Genomic DNA, 21,299 nt, shown 5'->3' on the forward strand with positions numbered 1-21,299 from the left:
GGATAAATAATCTCTAACAAGATAGATGAAAGTAGAGTCTGGGAACATCTTTTCTTTTTGAAAGGAGTGTTGGTGAGTGATGGGTTTTCGAGATAAGGCATCTGCCATGATGTTGGTGTTGCCTGGGATAAAAGTGAAATTTATCCGATAAGATGAGAAAAAATGAGCCCATCTGGCCTGTCGGCTATTTTGTGTTTCTGTATATTGTAGAACTCGTAAATTGTGATGATCGGTTCTTATCTCAATGGGGAATTGGGCTCCGATCAGTAAATGTCTCCATTCTTGTAAGGCCTTTTTTATGGCCAGAAGTTCCTTTTCTAGGACGGTGTAATTGACCTCTGAGTTGGATAAAGTCTTGGACAGATAGGCGAGAGGATGTTCTCTTCCGGCCGTGTCCATCTGTTTTAGTACCGCTCCTATGGCCTTGTTAGAGGCATCGGATTCAACTATAAAGGGTAGTTTTTGATTTGGTAGTCTCAAGATGGGGGCTGTAGTAAAGGCCTGTTTCAATTTCAAAAAGGCTTCCTGGGTTTCGTTAGTCCAGTCAAATTTGTGATTCTTCTTAAGAAGTTTAGTGATGGGAAGAATGGTACGTGAGAATTGTGGAATAAATTTGCGGTAAAAATTTGAAAACCCCAAAAAACTCTGAATTTCTTTTATGGTTTGTGGTATGGGCCAATTTAGAACTGCTTGTACTTTGGTGGGGTCCATTTGTGTCCCTTGTGCGGATAGTATGTACCCCAAATATGGGATTTGGGGTTGATGAAATACGCACTTTTCTAGTTTGGCAAAAAGATGGTTCTGTTTAAGTCTTCTTAATGCTTCCCGAACATGGATGATGTGATCAGGGAGGTTCTTGGAGAAAATCAAAATATCATCGATGTATACCACTACCGTGTGTAGTAAGAGGTCTGAAAAAACATGGTCTATAAACCTTTGGAAAACGGCAGGTGCGTTGGAGAGACCAAATGGCATAACCCTGTATTCGAAATGTCCGAATGGGGTTCTAAAAGCAGTCTTCCACTCGTCGCCTTTGCGTATTCGGATGAGGTGATAGGCGCCTCTCAGATCGAGTTTGGTGAATATGGTTGCTCCTCTCACGGCTTCTAGGATGTCTGGAATAAGGGGCATGGGGTACTTATCCGAAATGGTTATTTTATTTAACCCTCTGTAGTCTATACAGGGCCTAAGTTCAGTTGTATCCTTTTTTGGGATAAAAAATAACGACGCACCTGCCGGTGAATGAGATTCTGTGATGAGTCCGTTACGGAGATTGCTTTCCAAGTATTCATGTAGGACATTTTTTTCTGTTTGAGACAGAATGTACATCCTACCGAAAGGAATAGGTTGGTCTGGAATTAAGTCAATGGAACAATCGTCCCGACGATGGGGAGGGAGCTCTTTGTACTCAAGATCAGAAAAAACTTCTTTATAATCATGATAATGGTTAGGCAAGGTTGTCATCACTTTGATGGAGGTTGATTCCTGAGACTGAGGTATAGGCGGGAGGGTGTGAAACCCTACTGATCCCTCATTTAAACAATGGTTTACACAATGTTCTGAACCTAGAAAAAGAGTTCCTGCTGTCCAATTGATAAAAGGGTTATGTAGTCGGAGCCATGGAAGACCCAAGATCACGGGATAGTGGGCTGCTCTTATGAGGTCGAAAGCTATGTCTTCTTGATGGGTCGAAATAGTCATGTTTATCAGTTCGGTTTCTTCTTTGATAAGTCCCGAAGAGAGGGGGGTACCATCCACTCCTTCTACGGGGATGAATGTAGAACGTGATCTACGAGGGATATGATACTTGTGGGCCCAGTGGTCATCCAGGAAGTTTCCTGCGGCTCCACAATCGATCAGAGCTGGGATGTTGTCAAGTAGGTGATCTTTCACTCTCAATGATATTTTGATGAGCACCATTTGGGTAGAAATTGGAGAACTGTGTTTTCCTTCCCGGATCATAGTTCCCCTTATGACCGGGAATTTGCGTTTCCCGATCTTCTAGGAGGGACCAATGGGCAATCCTTTAACACGTGTTCTTTGGAGGCACAGTACATACAGAGACCCAAAGTACGGCGTCTGGTTCGTTCTTCTGTGGTTAAGGGGCCTCTTGCAGATCCTACTTGCATGGGTTCTTCTTCTTTGGAGGATTTGGGATGGAATTTAGTATTTTCAGGTAAGCGGGGGTTTCTGGATCGTTTCTTTTCTGTATTACGTTCTTGTAGGCGGTAATCTAGTTGGAGAACCATAGTGATCATTTCCGCGAAATTCCCAGGTCGAGGCAGTCTAGAAATCTCGTCTTTTAGATCTTCGTTGAGTCCTCTACGTAGTAAGGTAATTAAGGCATCATCAGACCAGGCAGTCTCATGGGCCATTTGTTTGAATTGGGTTATAAAAGATAAAGTTTCCATAGACCCCTGTCGAAAGTCTAATAGATGCTCTTGTGCTGATATGATTACTTCTTGTCTTCCAAACATTGCCCTCAGACTATTGATGAATCCAGGATAGGAATCTAAAATTGGATTATTGGTTATCACTAGTGGGGTCGCCCAAGCGAGGGCAGCTCCTACAAGATTCGAAATCATATGGCCTACTTTAATGCGGTCTGTAGGAAAATAAGCAGGTTTAAAGGCGAATTGCACTACACATGAGTCTAAAAACTCACGAAGTTTTTTTTGGATTACCATCATATTTACCGCCCGGTAATGGGCCTGGTGGTAAGTCGTGGTGTAGCATCATTAATTGTCTGAGAACGGCATTATCGTTTTTTAGGGTCTGGACCTCTGTGGTGAGATTTTGCAATCCCGCCATCATTTGTTGTATTTGTTGGTCCATTTATTCTATTATTTTAGGCGTTACTTTCTGTTATGACTCTTGCAATTATTTATTAACAACAAAGTTTCTATGAATATATTTTTAAAGAGGTTCACTGAACCCTTACCTGCGAAGAGGGAAATGGGTAAGGATGAACAGTGGGGAGCTTTCCCAGCTCCACCTGTGACCTCGATAAGGTGAAAACAAGATCCTAGGTAAAGCAGGGGAAACCCTCCTGGGGAAGAAAACCCAAACGTAGAGTCAGACTGTAGGTCCGGAAGCAAAATTTCCTATCTTTACGAGCGATGCAGAGTTTTGTGCGGATTTGCAGTGTTCTGGGTCCAGACGCATAAAGAGAAAGAGAAACCTTCTTAGTATTCTTGTTACAAGAATAAAGGGGTATGCAAGGGAGAATAGCAGCCAAAACAAATCAGGAAAGCAGTCAGTGGACTTACCAGTTGCAAGATATCCTTTGCTTTAAATTAACTTTTTGGTGCACGTGTTGCGCAAAGTAGGAAGTCTTGATCGGGTGTGATGCACAAAGTAGTAGATTGTCCTGGCGTCTGTGAGAGGGTGAATGCCTTTATAGCAAATATAAATTGACTGTCTGACAAATTAAACAGATTGGCAAAAAGTCCAATGCAGGGTTAATCCGACGAGTTCAGAAAGAAATTCCCCTTGGAAACACTGTGTTAGAAGTCACACAACAAGAAGGGTTTTAGATACGTATTCCTAGTTTAATTTTGACTAGAATTACAATAAGAGTTCAGAGTGGCAGAATGGCAGTGAGTATGAAAGGCACTACTTTTCCGTTTGAAATTATGTGTTAATATACACACGGAGTATCTGCAGCCAAAGTCTCGCCGGGAACAAACTTTGAAAGGATCCCAAGATTAGTTCCGGAGTCGTAATCCAAACAAACTAAGCGAATGGGAAGTGCTGAGCAAGCCACGGGGAAGCCGTGCTGCAGCTCGAGTTACAGAGCAGGGAGAAATGAATGAGAAAAGAAAGGAAAAAAGGAAAGGAGATAGCACTTACTTCGCCCGGAGATCCATTAGTTTCACAGAGTTAAGTTTGAAGTAACGCGCCGTTCTGGGTTGGAAAGCTAGTAATAAAGGAGGAGTTAGAAGCGGCCATTTTGGAAGAGACTAGACCAACGAAGATGTTAAAATAATCGCAGTGAAAAGAATCCGCCATGTTGGGGAGGTGATTCTTGGCTTACCGATGTATTCTCCACCTTCTCCATAGGGAATACCTATGTATGACAGTATGCCCCCCTTGTGAGGGGTTAGGACCGGGTTTCCAGGGACGTGACCTGTGAAAACGTCGAATACAATCCGGAGCATGGACCTGTGAAGCAGGTTCCCATGTACGATCAGATATAGCATATCCTTTCCAGTCAATTAAATACTGAAGTACACCACGAAAGTAACGGGAATCACAGATGCCGGCCACTTCATATTCAGGCCCAGACTGAGTATCGACAGGCGGTGGGGATGTTATGTGCTTTCTCTGGAATCGATCCGGAATATAGGGTTTCAATTGTGATACGTGAAATACAGGATGTATTCTGGACCAGGAAATTGGCAGTTTCAGTCGGTAGGCTACGGTTCCAATGGCTGATAAAACAACAAAAGGTCCGAAATATCTGGGTGAGAGTTTGGAAGGTACCAGGTGGCGGGGGAGGAATTTAGAAGCTAACCAGACCTGGTCCCCTACTTGAAGAGGTGGAGTATACATTCTTTTTTTGTCAGCCTGTACCTTTTGTTGTTCTCTCGAATGGGTTAAAGCGGTAAGGGCCTTTGAATGACCTATCTTAATGGAATCCATCAAGGAAGTTATCGAGGGACTATGGGGACTAGAGGGAGTGATGGTAGGTATGCTGGAAGGGTGGTAACCATACGTGCAACAGAAGGGGGAGGTGTTGATGGAACTATGGTGGGTGTTATTATATGCAAATTCTGCTAAGGGTAAGAGTTCTGACCAATTGTCTTGAAGGGTTGACACAAAGCATCGTAAATAGTGTTCAAGGGTTTGATTTAGTCTCTCGGTTTGGCCGTTAGTCTGGGGATGGTACCCTGAACTTAAGGCACGTTTGATGCCCAAGGTTTTACAGACCAGGGTCCAATACCGAGATGTATATTGGGATCCGCGATCCGAGATTATGGTGTCAGGAAGGCCATGTTTAGAAAAGATTGAGTGGAGAAATATAGTGGCCATTTGGGCTGCAGTTGGTATTTTGGGAATGGCTACAAAGTGAGCAAGCTTGGTGAAGTAGTCAACAGTAACCATTATGGCTGTGTGATTATTGGAAGGTGGAAGATCAACAATGAAATCAGTTGATATTTGTTGCCATGGTTTGGTGGGGAGAGAAGGTTGAACCAGTAATCCAGAGGGATGATGGCGGGACGTCTTAGTTTGGCTACATACTGCACAAGAATTTACATAATCTTGCACATCTTGAGAGATTTTAGGCCACCAAAAGTGTCGGTTAATTAGCAACAAGGTTCCTTTCACGCCTCGATGTCCAGCGATAACGGAGTCATGATTCATTTGTAGAGCTTCCTTTCTTAATTCTTCCGTGGGAAGATACAATTTGGAATCATGGAAGTACAATCCATCTTCTGCGATGAGATTGAATCTTTGCTTGTCAATGGTGATAAGGGGTTCCATTGTGGAAGTTACATCCTTGATAGTGGATAAATAATCTCTAACAAGATAGATGAAAGTAGAGTCTGGGAACATCTTTTCTTTTTGAAAGGAGTGTTGGTGAGTGATGGGTTTTCGAGATAAGGCATCTGCCATGATGTTGGTGTTGCCTGGGATAAAAGTGAAATTTATCCGATAAGATGAGAAAAAATGAGCCCATCTGGCCTGTCGGCTATTTTGTGTTTCTGTATATTGTAGAACTCGTAAATTGTGATGATCGGTTCTTATCTCAATGGGGAATTGGGCTCCGATCAGTAAATGTCTCCATTCTTGTAAGGCCTTTTTTATGGCCAGAAGTTCCTTTTCTAGGACGGTGTAATTGACCTCTGAGTTGGATAAAGTCTTGGACAGATAGGCGAGAGGATGTTCTCTTCCGGCCGTGTCCATCTGTTTTAGTACCGCTCCTATGGCCTTGTTAGAGGCATCGGATTCAACTATAAAGGGTAGTTTTTGATTTGGTAGTCTCAAGATGGGGGCTGTAGTAAAGGCCTGTTTCAATTTCAAAAAGGCTTCCTGGGTTTCGTTAGTCCAGTCAAATTTGTGATTCTTCTTAAGAAGTTTAGTGATGGGAAGAATGGTACGTGAGAATTGTGGAATAAATTTGCGGTAAAAATTTGAAAACCCCAAAAAACTCTGAATTTCTTTTATGGTTTGTGGTATGGGCCAATTTAGAACTGCTTGTACTTTGGTGGGGTCCATTTGTGTCCCTTGTGCGGATAGTATGTACCCCAAATATGGGATTTGGGGTTGATGAAATACGCACTTTTCTAGTTTGGCAAAAAGATGGTTCTGTTTAAGTCTTCTTAATGCTTCCCGAACATGGATGATGTGATCAGGGAGGTTCTTGGAGAAAATCAAAATATCATCGATGTATACCACTACCGTGTGTAGTAAGAGGTCTGAAAAAACATGGTCTATAAACCTTTGGAAAACGGCAGGTGCGTTGGAGAGACCAAATGGCATAACCCTGTATTCGAAATGTCCGAATGGGGTTCTAAAAGCAGTCTTCCACTCGTCGCCTTTGCGTATTCGGATGAGGTGATAGGCGCCTCTCAGATCGAGTTTGGTGAATATGGTTGCTCCTCTCACGGCTTCTAGGATGTCTGGAATAAGGGGCATGGGGTACTTATCCGAAATGGTTATTTTATTTAACCCTCTGTAGTCTATACAGGGCCTAAGTTCAGTTGTATCCTTTTTTGGGATAAAAAATAACGACGCACCTGCCGGTGAATGAGATTCTGTGATGAGTCCGTTACGGAGATTGCTTTCCAAGTATTCATGTAGGACATTTTTTTCTGTTTGAGACAGAATGTACATCCTACCGAAAGGAATAGGTTGGTCTGGAATTAAGTCAATGGAACAATCGTCCCGACGATGGGGAGGGAGCTCTTTGTACTCAAGATCAGAAAAAACTTCTTTATAATCATGATAATGGTTAGGCAAGGTTGTCATCACTTTGATGGAGGTTGATTCCTGAGACTGAGGTATAGGCGGGAGGGTGTGAAACCCTACTGATCCCTCATTTAAACAATGGTTTACACAATGTTCTGAACCTAGAAAAAGAGTTCCTGCTGTCCAATTGATAAAAGGGTTATGTAGTCGGAGCCATGGAAGACCCAAGATCACGGGATAGTGGGCTGCTCTTATGAGGTCGAAAGCTATGTCTTCTTGATGGGTCGAAATAGTCATGTTTATCAGTTCGGTTTCTTCTTTGATAAGTCCCGAAGAGAGGGGGGTACCATCCACTCCTTCTACGGGGATGAATGTAGAACGTGATCTACGAGGGATATGATACTTGTGGGCCCAGTGGTCATCCAGGAAGTTTCCTGCGGCTCCACAATCGATCAGAGCTGGGATGTTGTCAAGTAGGTGATCTTTCACTCTCAATGATATTTTGATGAGCACCATTTGGGTAGAAATTGGAGAACTGTGTTTTCCTTCCCGGATCATAGTTCCCCTTATGACCGGGAATTTGCGTTTCCCGATCTTCTAGGAGGGACCAATGGGCAATCCTTTAACACGTGTTCTTTGGAGGCACAGTACATACAGAGACCCAAAGTACGGCGTCTGGTTCGTTCTTCTGTGGTTAAGGGGCCTCTTGCAGATCCTACTTGCATGGGTTCTTCTTCTTTGGAGGATTTGGGATGGAATTTAGTATTTTCAGGTAAGCGGGGGTTTCTGGATCGTTTCTTTTCTGTATTACGTTCTTGTAGGCGGTAATCTAGTTGGAGAACCATAGTGATCATTTCCGCGAAATTCCCAGGTCGAGGCAGTCTAGAAATCTCGTCTTTTAGATCTTCGTTGAGTCCTCTACGTAGTAAGGTAATTAAGGCATCATCAGACCAGGCAGTCTCATGGGCCATTTGTTTGAATTGGGTTATAAAAGATAAAGTTTCCATAGACCCCTGTCGAAAGTCTAATAGATGCTCTTGTGCTGATATGATTACTTCTTGTCTTCCAAACATTGCCCTCAGACTATTGATGAATCCAGGATAGGAATCTAAAATTGGATTATTGGTTATCACTAGTGGGGTCGCCCAAGCGAGGGCAGCTCCTACAAGATTCGAAATCATATGGCCTACTTTAATGCGGTCTGTAGGAAAATAAGCAGGTTTAAAGGCGAATTGCACTACACATGAGTCTAAAAACTCACGAAGTTTTTTTTGGATTACCATCATATTTACCGCCCGGTAATGGGCCTGGTGGTAAGTCGTGGTGTAGCATCATTAATTGTCTGAGAACGGCATTATCGTTTTTTAGGGTCTGGACCTCTGTGGTGAGATTTTGCAATCCCGCCATCATTTGTTGTATTTGTTGGTCCATTTATTCTATTATTTTAGGCGTTACTTTCTGTTATGACTCTTGCAATTATTTATTAACAACAAAGTTTCTATGAATATATTTTTAAAGAGGTTCACTGAACCCTTACCTGCGAAGAGGGAAATGGGTAAGGATGAACAGTGGGGAGCTTTCCCAGCTCCACCTGTGACCTCGATAAGGTGAAAACAAGATCCTAGGTAAAGCAGGGGAAACCCTCCTGGGGAAGAAAACCCAAACGTAGAGTCAGACTGTAGGTCCGGAAGCAAAATTTCCTATCTTTACGAGCGATGCAGAGTTTTGTGCGGATTTGCAGTGTTCTGGGTCCAGACGCATAAAGAGAAAGAGAAACCTTCTTAGTATTCTTGTTACAAGAATAAAGGGGTATGCAAGGGAGAATAGCAGCCAAAACAAATCAGGAAAGCAGTCAGTGGACTTACCAGTTGCAAGATATCCTTTGCTTTAAATTAACTTTTTGGTGCACGTGTTGCGCAAAGTAGGAAGTCTTGATCGGGTGTGATGCACAAAGTAGTAGATTGTCCTGGCGTCTGTGAGAGGGTGAATGCCTTTATAGCAAATATAAATTGACTGTCTGACAAATTAAACAGATTGGCAAAAAGTCCAATGCAGGGTTAATCCGACGAGTTCAGAAAGAAATTCCCCTTGGAAACACTGTGTTAGAAGTCACACAACAAGAAGGGTTTTAGATACGTATTCCTAGTTTAATTTTGACTAGAATTACAATAAGAGTTCAGAGTGGCAGAATGGCAGTGAGTATGAAAGGCACTACTTTTCCGTTTGAAATTATGTGTTAATATACACACGGAGTATCTGCAGCCAAAGTCTCGCCGGGAACAAACTTTGAAAGGATCCCAAGATTAGTTCCGGAGTCGTAATCCAAACAAACTAAGCGAATGGGAAGTGCTGAGCAAGCCACGGGGAAGCCGTGCTGCAGCTCGAGTTACAGAGCAGGGAGAAATGAATGAGAAAAGAAAGGAAAAAAGGAAAGGAGATAGCACTTACTTCGCCCGGAGATCCATTAGTTTCACAGAGTTAAGTTTGAAGTAACGCGCCGTTCTGGGTTGGAAAGCTAGTAATAAAGGAGGAGTTAGAAGCGGCCATTTTGGAAGAGACTAGACCAACGAAGATGTTAAAATAATCGCAGTGAAAAGAATCCGCCATGTTGGGGAGGTGATTCTTGGCTTACCGATGTATTCTCCACCTTCTCCATAGGGAATACCTATGTATGACAGGTACCACGAGGGAAACACGGGGCAGGAGCGGGGGGTGGGGACAACACGAGGCATGAGAGGGGGTGGGGGCAATACGAGGGAGACACAGGGCATGAGCGGGCGGTGGGGGGTACAGGACACGGGGCAAGAGCGGCGGGTGGGGGGTAACACGAAGGAGGCACGGGGCATGAGCGGGGGGTGGGGGGCAACACAACAGGAAAACAGGGCATGAGCGGGGGTGGGGGGCAACACGAGGGAGACACGGGGCATGAGCGGGGGGTGGGGGGAACAGGGCAGACACTGGGCTTTAGCGGGGGTGGAGGGTAACACGAGGGAGACGTGGGGCATGAGCGGGGGGTGGGGGGGCAACACGAGGGAGACACAGGGCATGAGCGGGGGGTGGGGGGGAACAGGAGAGAGACACAGGGCATGAGCAGGGGGTGGGGGAACAGGAAAGAGACACAGGGCATGAGCCAGGGTGGGGGGCAACAGCAGAGAGGCACAGGGCATGAGCGGGGGGTGGGAGGTAACAGGAGGGAGACACGGGGCATGAGCAGGGGTACAGGAGAGAGACACGGGGCATGAGCAGGGGGTGGGGGCAACAGGAGAGAGACACGGGGCATGAGCGGAGGGTGGGGGGAACAGGGGAGACACGGGGCATGAGCGGGGGCTGGGGGGTACAGTGGAGACAAGGGGCATGAGCAGGGGGTGGGGTGAAAGGAGGGAGACACAGGGTATGAGCTGGGGGTGGGGGGAACAGGGGAGACATGGGGCATGAGCGGGGGATGGGGGGAACAGGGGAGACAAGGGGCATGTGCAGGGGGTGGGGTGAAAAGGAGGGAAACACAGGGCATGAGCAGGGGATGGGGGGGAACAGGGGAGACATGGGGCATGAGCGGGGGTGCGGGGGAACAAGAGAGACAATAAGCAGGGGGTGGGGGAACGGGAGACAAGGGGCATGAGCGGGGGGTTGGGGGGTAAAGGGGAGACACAGGGCATGAGCGGGGGGTGGGGTGGAACAGGGGAGACAAGGGGCATGAGCGGGGGGTGGGAGGGAACAGGGGAGACACGGGGCATGAGCGGGGGATGGGGGGAACAGGGGAGACACGGGGCATGAGCGGGGGGTGGGGGGGAAAAGGAGGTAGACACGGGGCATGAGCAGGGGGTAGCGAGGAACAGGGGAGACACGGGGCATGAGCAGGGGTGGGGGGAACAGGGGAGACACAGGGCATGAGTGGGGTGTGGGGGGCAACAGGAGGGAGACACGGGGCATGAGCGGGGGTGGCCGGTAACACGAGGGAGACACGGGGCATGAGCAGGGGGGTGGGGGGAATAGGAGGGAGGCACGGGGCATAAGCAGGGGGTGGGGGGAACAGGAGGGAGACACAGGGCATGAGCGGGGGGTGGGGCAACAGGAGAGAGGCACAGGGCATGAGCGGGCGGTGGGGGGTAACAGGAGGGAGACACGGGTCATGAGCGGGGGGTGTCGGGGAACAGGAGAGACACACAGGGCATGAGCAGGGGGTGGGGGCAACAGGAGAGAGACACGGGGCATGAGCTGGGGGTAGGGGGGAACAGGGGAGTCATGGGGCATGAGCGGGGGGTGGGGGGTAACAGGGGAGACAAGGGGCATGAGCAGGGGGTGGGGTGAAAAGGAGGGAGACACGGGGCATGAGTGGGGGTGCGGGGGAACAAGAGAGACAATGAGCAAGGGGTGGGGGGAACGGGAGACAAGGGGCATGACCGGGGCGTGGGGGGGAACAGGGGAGACACGGGGCATGAGCGGGGGATGGGGAAAACAGGGGAGACACGGGGCATGAGACGGGGTAAAAGGAGGGAGACACGGGGCATGAGCGGGGGTAGGGAGGAACAGGGGAGACACGGGGCATGAGCGGGGGTGGGGGGAACAGGGGAGACACAGGGCATGAGCGGGGGTGAGGGGCAACAGGAGGGAGACACGGGGCATGAGCGGGGGGTGGGCGGTAACACGAGGGAGACACGGGGGATGAGCAGGGGGGTGGGGGAAACAGGAGGGAGACACAGGGCATGAGCGGGGCGTGGGGGGTAACACGAGGGAGACACGGGACATGAGCGGGGGGCAGGGGGGAACAGGGCAGACACGGAGCAGGAGCGAGGGGTCGGGGGGTACAGGACGGAGACACGGGACATGAGGTGGGGGTGGGGGGTACAGGAGGGAGACATGGGGCATGATCAGGGGGTGGGGGTACAGGAGGGAGACACGGGGCATAAGCGTGGGGTGGGGGTAACACGAGGGAGACCCGGGGCATGAGCGGGGGTGGGGCGCAACACGAGGGAGACACGGGTCATGAGCGGGGGGTGGGGGGCAACACGAGGGAGACTCGGGTCATGAGCGGGTGGCAACATGAGGAGACACGGGTCATGAGCGGGGGGTGGGGGGAACACGAGGGAAACACGGAGCATGAGCGGGGGGTGGGGGGAACAGGAGGGACACACAGGGCATGAGCGGGGGGGTGGGGGTACCACGAGGGAAACACGGGGCAGGAGCGGGGGGTGGGTGCAACACGAGGGAGACACGAGGCATGAGCGGGGGGTGGGGGGTACAGGACACGGGGCAAGATCGCCGGGTGGGGGGTAACACGAAGGAGGCACGGGGCATGAGCGGGGGGTGGGGGGCAACACAACAGAGAAACGGGGCATGAGCGGGGGTGGGGGGCAACACGAGGGAGATACGGGGCATGAGCGTCAGGTGGGGGCAACACCAGGGAGACACGGGGCATGAGCGGGGGGTGGGGGAACAGGGCAGACACTGGGCTTTAGCGGGGGTGGAGGGTAACACGAGGGAGACACGGGGCATGAGCGGGGGGTGGGTGGGCAACACGAGGGAGACACAGGGTATGAGCTGGGGGTGGGGGGGAACAGGGGAGACATGTGGCATGAGCGGGGGGTGGGGGGGAACAGGGGAGACAAGGGGCATGAGCAGGGGATGGGGTGAAAAGGAGAGAGACACGGGGCATGAGTGGGGGGTGCGGGGGAACAAGAGAGACAATGAGCAAGGGGTGGGGGGGAATGGGAGACAAGGGGCATGAGCGGGGGTTGGGGGGGAACAGAGGAGACACGGGGCATGAGCGGGGTGTGGGGGGAACAGGGGAGACAAGGGGCATGAGCGGGAGGTGGGGGGGAAAAGGGTGGAAACACGGGGCATGACCGGGGGGTGGGGGGAACAGTGGAGACACGGGGCATGAGCGGGGGATGGGGAAAACAGGGGAGACACGGGGCATGAGACGGGGTAAAAGGAGGGAGACACGGGGCATGAGCGGGGGCAGGGAGGAACAGGGGAGACACGGGGCATGAGCGGGGGGTGGGGGGAACAGGGGAGACACAGGGCATGAGAGGGGGGTGGGGGGCAACAGGAGGGAGACACGGGGCATGAGCAGGGGGTGGGGGAACAGGAGGTAGACACAGGGCATGAGCGGGGGGTGGGGGGTAACACGAGGGAGACACGGGACATGAGCGGGGGGCAGGGGGAACAGGGCAGACACGGAGCAGGAGCGAGGGGTGGGGGGTACAGGACGGAGACACGGGGCATGAGCGGGGGGGTGGGGGTACCACGAGGGAAACACGGGGCAGAAGCGGGGGGTGGGTGCAACACGAGGGAGACACGAGGCATGAGAGGGGGTGGGGGCAACACGAGGGAGACACAGGGCATGAGCGGGGGGTGGGGGGTACAGGACACGGGGCAAGAGCGGCGGGTGGGGGGTAACACGAAGGAGGCACGGGGCATGAGCGGGGGGTGGGGGGCAACACAACAGAGAAACGGGGCATGAGCGGGGGTGGGGGGCAACACGAGGGAGATACGGGGCATGAGCGTCGGGTGGGGGCAACACGAGGGAGACACGGGGCATGAGCAGGGGGTGGGGGAACAGGGCAGACACTGGGCTTTAGCGGGGGTGGAGGGTAACACGATGGAGACACGGGGCATGAGCGGGGGGTGGGTGGGCAACAAGAGGGAGACACAGGGTATGAGCTGGGGGTGGGGGGGAACAGGGGAGACATGGGGCATGAGCAGGGGGTGGGGGGGAACAGGGGAGACAAGGGGCATGAGCAGGGGATGGGGTGAAAAGGAGGGAGACACGGGGCATGAGTGGGGGGTGCGGGGGAACAAGAGAGACAATGAGCAAGGGGTGGGGGGAACGGGAGACAAGGGGCATGAGCGGGGGGTGGGGGGGAACAGAGGAGACACGGGGCATGAGCGGGGTGTGGGGGGTACAGTAGGGAGACACGGGGCATGAGCAGGGGTGGGGGTACAGGAGGGAGACACGGGGCATAAGCGGGGGGTGGGGGTAACACGAGGGAGACCCGGGGCATGAGCGGGGTGTGGGGGGCAACACGAGGGAGACACGGGTCATGAGCGGGGGGTGGGGGGCAACACGAGGGAGACTCGGGTCATGAGCGGGTGGCAACACGAGGAGACACGGGTCATGAGCGGGGGGTGGGGGGAACACGAGGGAAACACGGAGCATGAGCGGGGGGTGGGGGGAACAGGAGGGACACACGGGGCATGAGCAGCAGGGGGTGGGGGTACCACGAGGGAAACACGGGGCAGGAGCGGGGGGTGGGGACAACACGAGGCATGAGAGGGGGTGGGGGCAATACGAGGGAGACACAGGGCATGAGCGGGCGGTGGGGGGTACAGGACACGGGCAAGAGCGGCGGGTGGGGGGTAACACGAAGGAGGCACGGGGCATGAGCGGGGGGTGGGGGGGCAACACAACAGGAAAACGGGGCATGAGCGGGGGTGGGGGGCAACACGAGGGAGACACGGGGCATGAGCGGGGGGTGGGGGGAACAGGAAAGAGACACAGGCATGAGCCAGGGTGGGGGGCAACAGGAGAGGCACAGGGCATGAGCGGGGGGTGGGAGGTAACAGGAGGGAGACACGGGGCATGAGCAGGGGTACAGGAGAGAGACACGGGGCATGAGCAGGGGGTGGGGGCAACAGGAGAGAGACACGGGGCATGAGCGGAGGGTGGGGGGAACAGGGGAGACACGGGGCATGAGCGGGGGCTGGGGGGTACAGTGGAGACAAGGGGCATGAGCAGGGGGTGGGGTGAAAGGAGGGAGACACAGGGTATGAGCTGGGGGTGGGGGGAACAGGGGAGACATGGGGCATGAGCGGGGGATGGGGGGAACAGGGGAGACAAGGGGCATGTGCAGGGGGTGGGGTGAAAAGGAGGAAACACAGGGCATGAGCAGGGGATGGGGGGAACAGGGGAGACATGGGCATGAGCGGGGGTGCGGGGGAACAAGAGAGACAATAAGCAGGGGGTGGGGGAACGGGAGACAAGGGACAGGGGAGACAAGGGGCATGAGCGGGGGGTGGGAGGGAACAGGGGAGACACGGGGCATGAGCGGGGGATGGGGGGAACAGGGGAGACACGGGGCATGGGCGGGGGGTGGGGGGGAAAAGGAGGTAGACACGGGGCATGAGCAGGGGGTAGCGAGGAACAGGGGAGACACGGGGCATGAGCAGGGGTGGGTGGAACAGGGGAGACACAGGGCATGCGTAGGGGGTGGGGGGCAACAGGAGGGAGACACGGGGCATGAGCGGGGGTGGGAGGGAACAGGGGAGACACGGGGCATGAGTGGGGGATGGGGGAACAGGGGAGATACGGGGCATGAGCAGGGGGTGGGGGGAACAGGAGGGAGACACAGGGCATGAGCGGGGGGTGGGGCAACAGGAGAGAGGCACAGGGCATGAGCGGGCAGTGGGGGGTAACAGGAGGGAGACACGGGTCATGAGCGGGGGGTGTCGGGGAACAGGAGAGAGACACAGGGCATGAGCAGGGGGTGGGGGCAACAGGAGAGAGACACGGGGCATGAGCGGGGGGTGGGGGAGAACAGGGGAGACACGGGCATGAGCGGGGGTGGGGGGGAACAGTGGAGACAAGGGGCATGAGCAGGGGGTGGGGTGAAAAGGAGGGAGACACAGGGTATGAGCTGGGGGTGGGGGGGAACAGGGCAGTCATGGGGCATGAGCAGGGGGTAACAGGGGAGACAAGGGGCATGAGCAGGGGGTGGGGTGAAAAGGAGGGAGACACGGGGCATGAGTGGGGGGTGCGGGGGAACAAGAGAGACAATGAGCAAGGGGTGGGGGAACGGGAGACAAGGGGCATGAGCGGGGGGTGGGGGGGAACAGGGGAGACACGGGGCATGAGTGGGGGGTGGGGGGGAACAGGGGAGACAAGGGGCATGAGCGGGGGGTGGGGGGGAAAAGGGGGGAGACACAGGGCATTACCGGGGGGTGGGGGGGGAACAGGGGAGACACGGGGCATGAGCGGGGGATGGGGAAAACAGGGGAGACACGGGGCATGAGACGGGGTAAAAGGAGGGAGACACAGGGCATGAGAGGGGGTAGGGAGGAATAGGGGAGACACGGGGCATGAGCGGGGGTGGGGGGAACAGGGGAGACACAGGGCATGAGCGGGGGTGAGGGGCAACAGGAGGGAGACACGGGGCATGAGCGGGGGTGGGCGGTAACACGAGGGAGACACAGGGGATGAGCAGGGGTGGGGGGAACAGGAGGTAGACACAGGGCATGAGCGGGGGGTGGGGGGGAACAGGGGAGACACGGGGCATGAGCGGGGGATGGGGAAAACAGGGGAGACACGGGGCATGAGACGGGGTAAAAGGAGGGAGACACAGGGCATGAGCGGGGGTAGGGAGGAACAGGGGAGACACGGGGCATGAGCGGGGGTGGGGGGAACAGGGGAGACACAGGGCATGAGCGGGGGTGAGGGGCAACAGGAGGGAGACAGGGGGCATGAGCGGGGGGTGGGCGGTAACACGAGGGAGACACGGGGGATGAGCAGGGGTGGGAGAAACAGGGAGACACGGGGCATGAGCAGGGGTGGGGGAACAGGAGGTAGACACAGGGCATGAGCGGGGGGTGGGGGGTAACACGAGGGAGACACGGGACATGAGCGGGGGGCGGGGGGGAACAGGGCAGACACGGAGCAGGAGCGAGGGGTGGGGGGGTACAGGAGCGAGACACGGGACATGAGGTGGGGGTGGGGGGTACAGGAGGGAGACATGGGGCATGAGCAGGGGGTGGGGGTACAGGAGGGAGACACGGGGCATAAGCGGGGGGTGGGGGGTAACACGAGGGAGACCCGGGGCATGAGCGGGGGGTGGGGGGCAACACGAGGGAGACTCGGGTCATGAGCGGGTGGCAACACGAGGAGACACGGGTCATGAGCGGGGGGTGGGGGGCAACACGAGGGAGACTCGGGTCATGAGCGGGTGGCAACACGAGGAGACACGGGTCATGAGCGGGGGGTGGGGGGAACATGAGGGAAACACGGAGCATGAGCGGGTGTGGGGGAACAGGAGGGAAACACGGGGCATGAGCGGGGGGTGGGGGTACCACGAGGGAAACACTGGGCAGGAGCGTGGGTGGGGACAACACGAGGGAGACACGAGGCATGAGAGGGGGTGGGGGCAACACGAGGGAGACACAGGGCATGAGCGGGGGGTGGGGGGTACAGGACACGGGGCAAGAGCAGCGGGTGGGGGGTAACACGAAGGAGGCACGGGGCATGAGCGGGGGGTGGGGGGCAACACAACAGAGAAACGGGGCATGAGCGGGAGTGGGGGGCAACACGAGGGAGATACTGGGCATAAGCGTCGGGTGGGGGCAACACGAGGGAGACACGGGGCATGAGCGGGGGGTGGGTGGGCAACACGAGGGAGACTCAGGGCATGAGCGGGCGGTGGGGGGGAACAGGAGAGAGACACAGGGCATGAGCGAGGGTGGGGGCAACAGCAGAGAGGCACAGGGCATGAGCGGGGGGTGGGAGGTAACAGGAGGGAGACACGGGCATGAGCAGGGGTTGGGGGGAACAGGAGAGAGACACGGGGCATGAGCAGGGGGTGGGGGCAACAGGAGAGAGACACGGGGCATGAGCGGGGGGTGGGGGGAACAGGGGAGACACTGGGCATGAGCGGGGGCTGGGGGGAACAGTGGAGACAAGGGGCATGAGCAGGGGGTGGGGTGAAAGGAGGGAGACACAGGGTATGAGCTGGGGGTGGGGGGAAAAGGGGTGACATGGGGCATGAGCGGGGGATGGGGGAACAGGGGAGACAAGGGGCATGAGCAGGGGGTGGGGTGAAAAGGAGGGAGACACAGGGTATGAGCTGGGGGTGTGGGGAACAGGGGAGACATGGGGCATGAGCAGGGGATGGGGGAACAGGGGAGACATGGGGCATGAGCAGGGGTGCGAGGGAACAAGAGAGACAATAAGCAGGGGGTGGGGGAACGGGAGACAAGGGGCATGAGCGGGGGTGGGGGGGTAAAGGGGAGACACAGGGAAAGAGCGGGGGGTGGAACAGGGGAGACAAGGGGCATGAGCGGGGGGTGGGAGGGAACAGGGGAGACACGGGGCATGAGCGGGGGATGGGGGGAACAGGGGAGACACAGGGCATGGGCGGGGGGTGGGGGGAAAAGGAGGGAGACACGGGGCATGAGCGGGGGGTAGCGAGGAACAGGGGAGACACGGGGCATGAGCAGGGGTGGGGGGAACAGGGGAGACACAGGGCATGCGTGGGGGGTGGGGGGCAACAGGAGGGAGACACGGGGTATGAGCAGGGGTGGGAGGGAACAGGGGAGACACGGGGCATGAGCGGGGGGTGGGGGAACAGGGGAGACACGGGGCATGGGCGGGGGGTGGGGTGGAAAAGGAGGGAGACACGGGGCATGAGCGGGGGGTAGCGAGGAACAGGGGAGGCACGGGGCATGAGCAGGGGTGGGGGAACAGGGGAGACACAGGGCATGAGTGGGGGGTGGGGGGCAACAGGAGGGACACACGGGGCATGAGCGGGGGGTGGCCGGTAACACGAGGGAGACACGGGGCATGAGCGGGGGGTGGGTGGGCAACACGAGGGAGACACAGGGCATGAGCGGGCGGTGGGGGGGAACAGGAGAGAGACACAGGGCATGAGCAAGGGTGGGGGGCAACAGCAGAGAGGCACAGGGCATGAGCGGGGGGTGGGAGGTAACAGGAGGGAGACACGGGGCATGAGCAGGGGTTGGGGGGAACAGGAGAGAGACACGGGGCATGAGCAGGGGGTGGGGGCAACAGGAGAGAGACATGGGGCATGAGCGGGGGGTGGGGGGAACAGGGGAGACACTGGGCATGAGCGGGGGCTGGGGGAACAGTGGAGACAAGGGGCATGAGCAGGGGGTGGGGTGAAAGGAGGGAGACACAGGATATGAGCTGGGGGTGGGGGGAAAAGGGGTGACATGGGGCATGAGCGGGGGATGGGGGGAACAGGGGAGACAAGGGGCATGAGTAGGGGGTGGGGTGAAAAGGAGGGAGACACAGGGTATGAGCTGGGGGTGGAGGGAACAGGGGAGACATGGGGCATGAGCAGGGGATGGGGGGAACAGGGGAGACATGGGGCATGAGCAGGGGTGCGGGGGAACAAGAGAGACAATAAGCAGGGAGTGGGGGGAAGGGGAGACAAGGGGCATGAGCGGGGGGTGGGGGGGTAAAGGGGAGACACAGGGCATGAGCGGGGGGTGGAACAGGGGAGACAAGGGGCATGAGCGGGGGGTGGGAGGGAACAGGGGAGACACGGGGCATGAGCGGGGGATGGGGGGAACAGGGGAGACACAGGGCATGGGCGGGGGGTGGGGGGGAAAAGGAGGGAGACACAGGGCATGAGCGGGGGGTAGCGAGGAACAGGGGAGACACGGGGCATGAGCAGGGGTGGGGGGAACAGGGGAGACACAGGGCATGCGTGGGGGGTGGGGGGCAACAGGAGGGAGACACGGGGCATGAGCAGGGGTGGGAGGGAACAGGGGAGACACGGGACATGAGCGGGGGATGGGGGAACAGGGGAGACACGGGGCATGGGCGGGGGGTGGGGTGGAAAAGGAGGGAGACACGGGGCATGAGCGGGGGTAGCGAGGAACAGGGGAGGCACGGGGCATGAGCAGGGGTGGGGGAACAGGGGAGACACAGGGCATGAGTGGGGGGTGGGGGGCAACAGGAGGGACACACGGGGCATGAGCGGGGGGTGGCCGGTAACACGAGGGAGACACGGGGCATGAGCAGGGGGGTGGGGGGAACAGGAGGGAGACACGGGGCATGAGCAGGGGGTGGGGGGAACAGGAGGAAGACACAGGGCATGAGCGGGGGGTGGGGGGTAACACAGGGAGACACGGGGCATGAGCTGGGGTGGTTGGGACAGGGCAGACATGGGGCAGGAGCAGGGGGTGGGGGGTACAGGAGGGAGACATGGGACATGAGCGGGGGGTGGGGGCAACACGAGGGAGACACGGGGCATGAGCGGGGGGTGGGGGTAACAGGGCAGACACGGCCATGAGGCGGGGTTGGGGGCAACAGGAGGGAGACACGGGGCATGACCAGGGGGGGTGTGGGTGGGAACAGGGGAGACACGGGGCATGAGCGGGGCGTGGGGAGAACAGGAGGGAGACACGGGGCATGAGCGGGGGGTGGGGAGAACAGGAGGGAGACACGGGGCATGAGCGGGGGGTGGGGGAGTAACAGGAGAGAGACACGGGGCAAGAGCGGGGGCTAACACGAGGGAGACACGGGGCATGAGCAGGGGGTGGGGGGAACAGGGCAGACACGGGGCATGAGCAGGGGGTGGGGGTGAAAAGGAGGGAGACATGGGGCATGAGCGGGTGGTAGGGAGGAACAGGGGAGACACGGGGCATGAGCGGGGGGTGGGGGGCAACAGGAGGGAGACACGGGCATGAGCGCGGAGTGGGGGGCAACACGAGGGAGACACAGGGCATGAGTCGGGGGTGGGGGGCAACACGAGGGAGACACGGGGCATGAGTGGGAGGTGGGGGCAACACGAGGGAGACACGGGCATGAGCAGGGGGTAGGGGAACAGGGCAGACACGGCCATGAGCCGGGATTGGGGGGAAACAGGAGGGAGACACGGGGCATGACCAGGGGAGTGTGGGGGGAACAGGGGAGACACGGGGCATGAGCGGAGGGTGGGTAGAACAGGAGGGAGACACGGGGCATGAGCGGGGGCTGGGGAGAACAGGAGGGAGACACGAGGCATGAGCAGGGGGTGGGGGGTAACAGGGGAGACATAGGGCATGAGCGGGGGTGAGGTGGAACAGGGGAGACATGGGACATGGACGGGGGTTGGGGGCAACACGAGGGAGACACGGGGCATGGGGGGGGTGGGGTGGAACAGGGGAGACAAGGGGCATGAGCGGGGGGTGGGAGGGAACAGGGGAGACACGGGGCATGAGCGGGGGATGGGGGAACAGGGGAGACACAGGGCATGAGCGGGGGGTGGGGTGGAACAGGGGAGACAAGAGGCATGAGCGGGGGATGGGGGGAACAGGGGAGACACGGGGCAGGGGCGGGGGGTGGGGTGGAAAAGGAGGGAGACACGGGGCATGAGTGGGGGGTAGCGAGGAACAGGGGAGACCCGGGACATGAGCAGGGGTGGGGTGAACAGGGGAGACACAGGGCATGAGTGGGGGGTGGGGGGGCAACAGGAGGGAGACACGGGACATGAGCGGGGGGTGGGGGGGTAACACGAGGGAGACACGGGGCATGAGAGGGGGGTGGGGGGAATAGGAGGGAGACACCGGGGCATGAGCAGGGGGTGGGGGAGACACGGGGCATGAGTGTGGGGTGGGGCAACAGGAGGGAGGCATGCGACATGAGCGGGGGTGGGGGAACAGGAGGAAGA

The 21,299-nt window shown here is 56.5% G+C and overlaps 1 protein-coding gene across 1 annotated transcript in view; it reads right to left on the reverse strand.

Annotated features, from left to right (window-relative positions):
- LOC138472817 (myosin heavy chain, embryonic smooth muscle isoform-like) overlaps positions 1–21,299 on the reverse strand; it is a 374,216-nt gene that overhangs the window by 193,893 nt on the left and 159,024 nt on the right. The window lies entirely within an intron of this gene.

This window comes from Ambystoma mexicanum, chromosome 8 (genome assembly GCF_040938575.1).
Source record: "Ambystoma mexicanum isolate Mex_15411 chromosome 8, UKY_AmexF1_1, whole genome shotgun sequence".
Taxonomy (NCBI): domain Eukaryota; kingdom Metazoa; phylum Chordata; class Amphibia; order Caudata; family Ambystomatidae; genus Ambystoma; species Ambystoma mexicanum.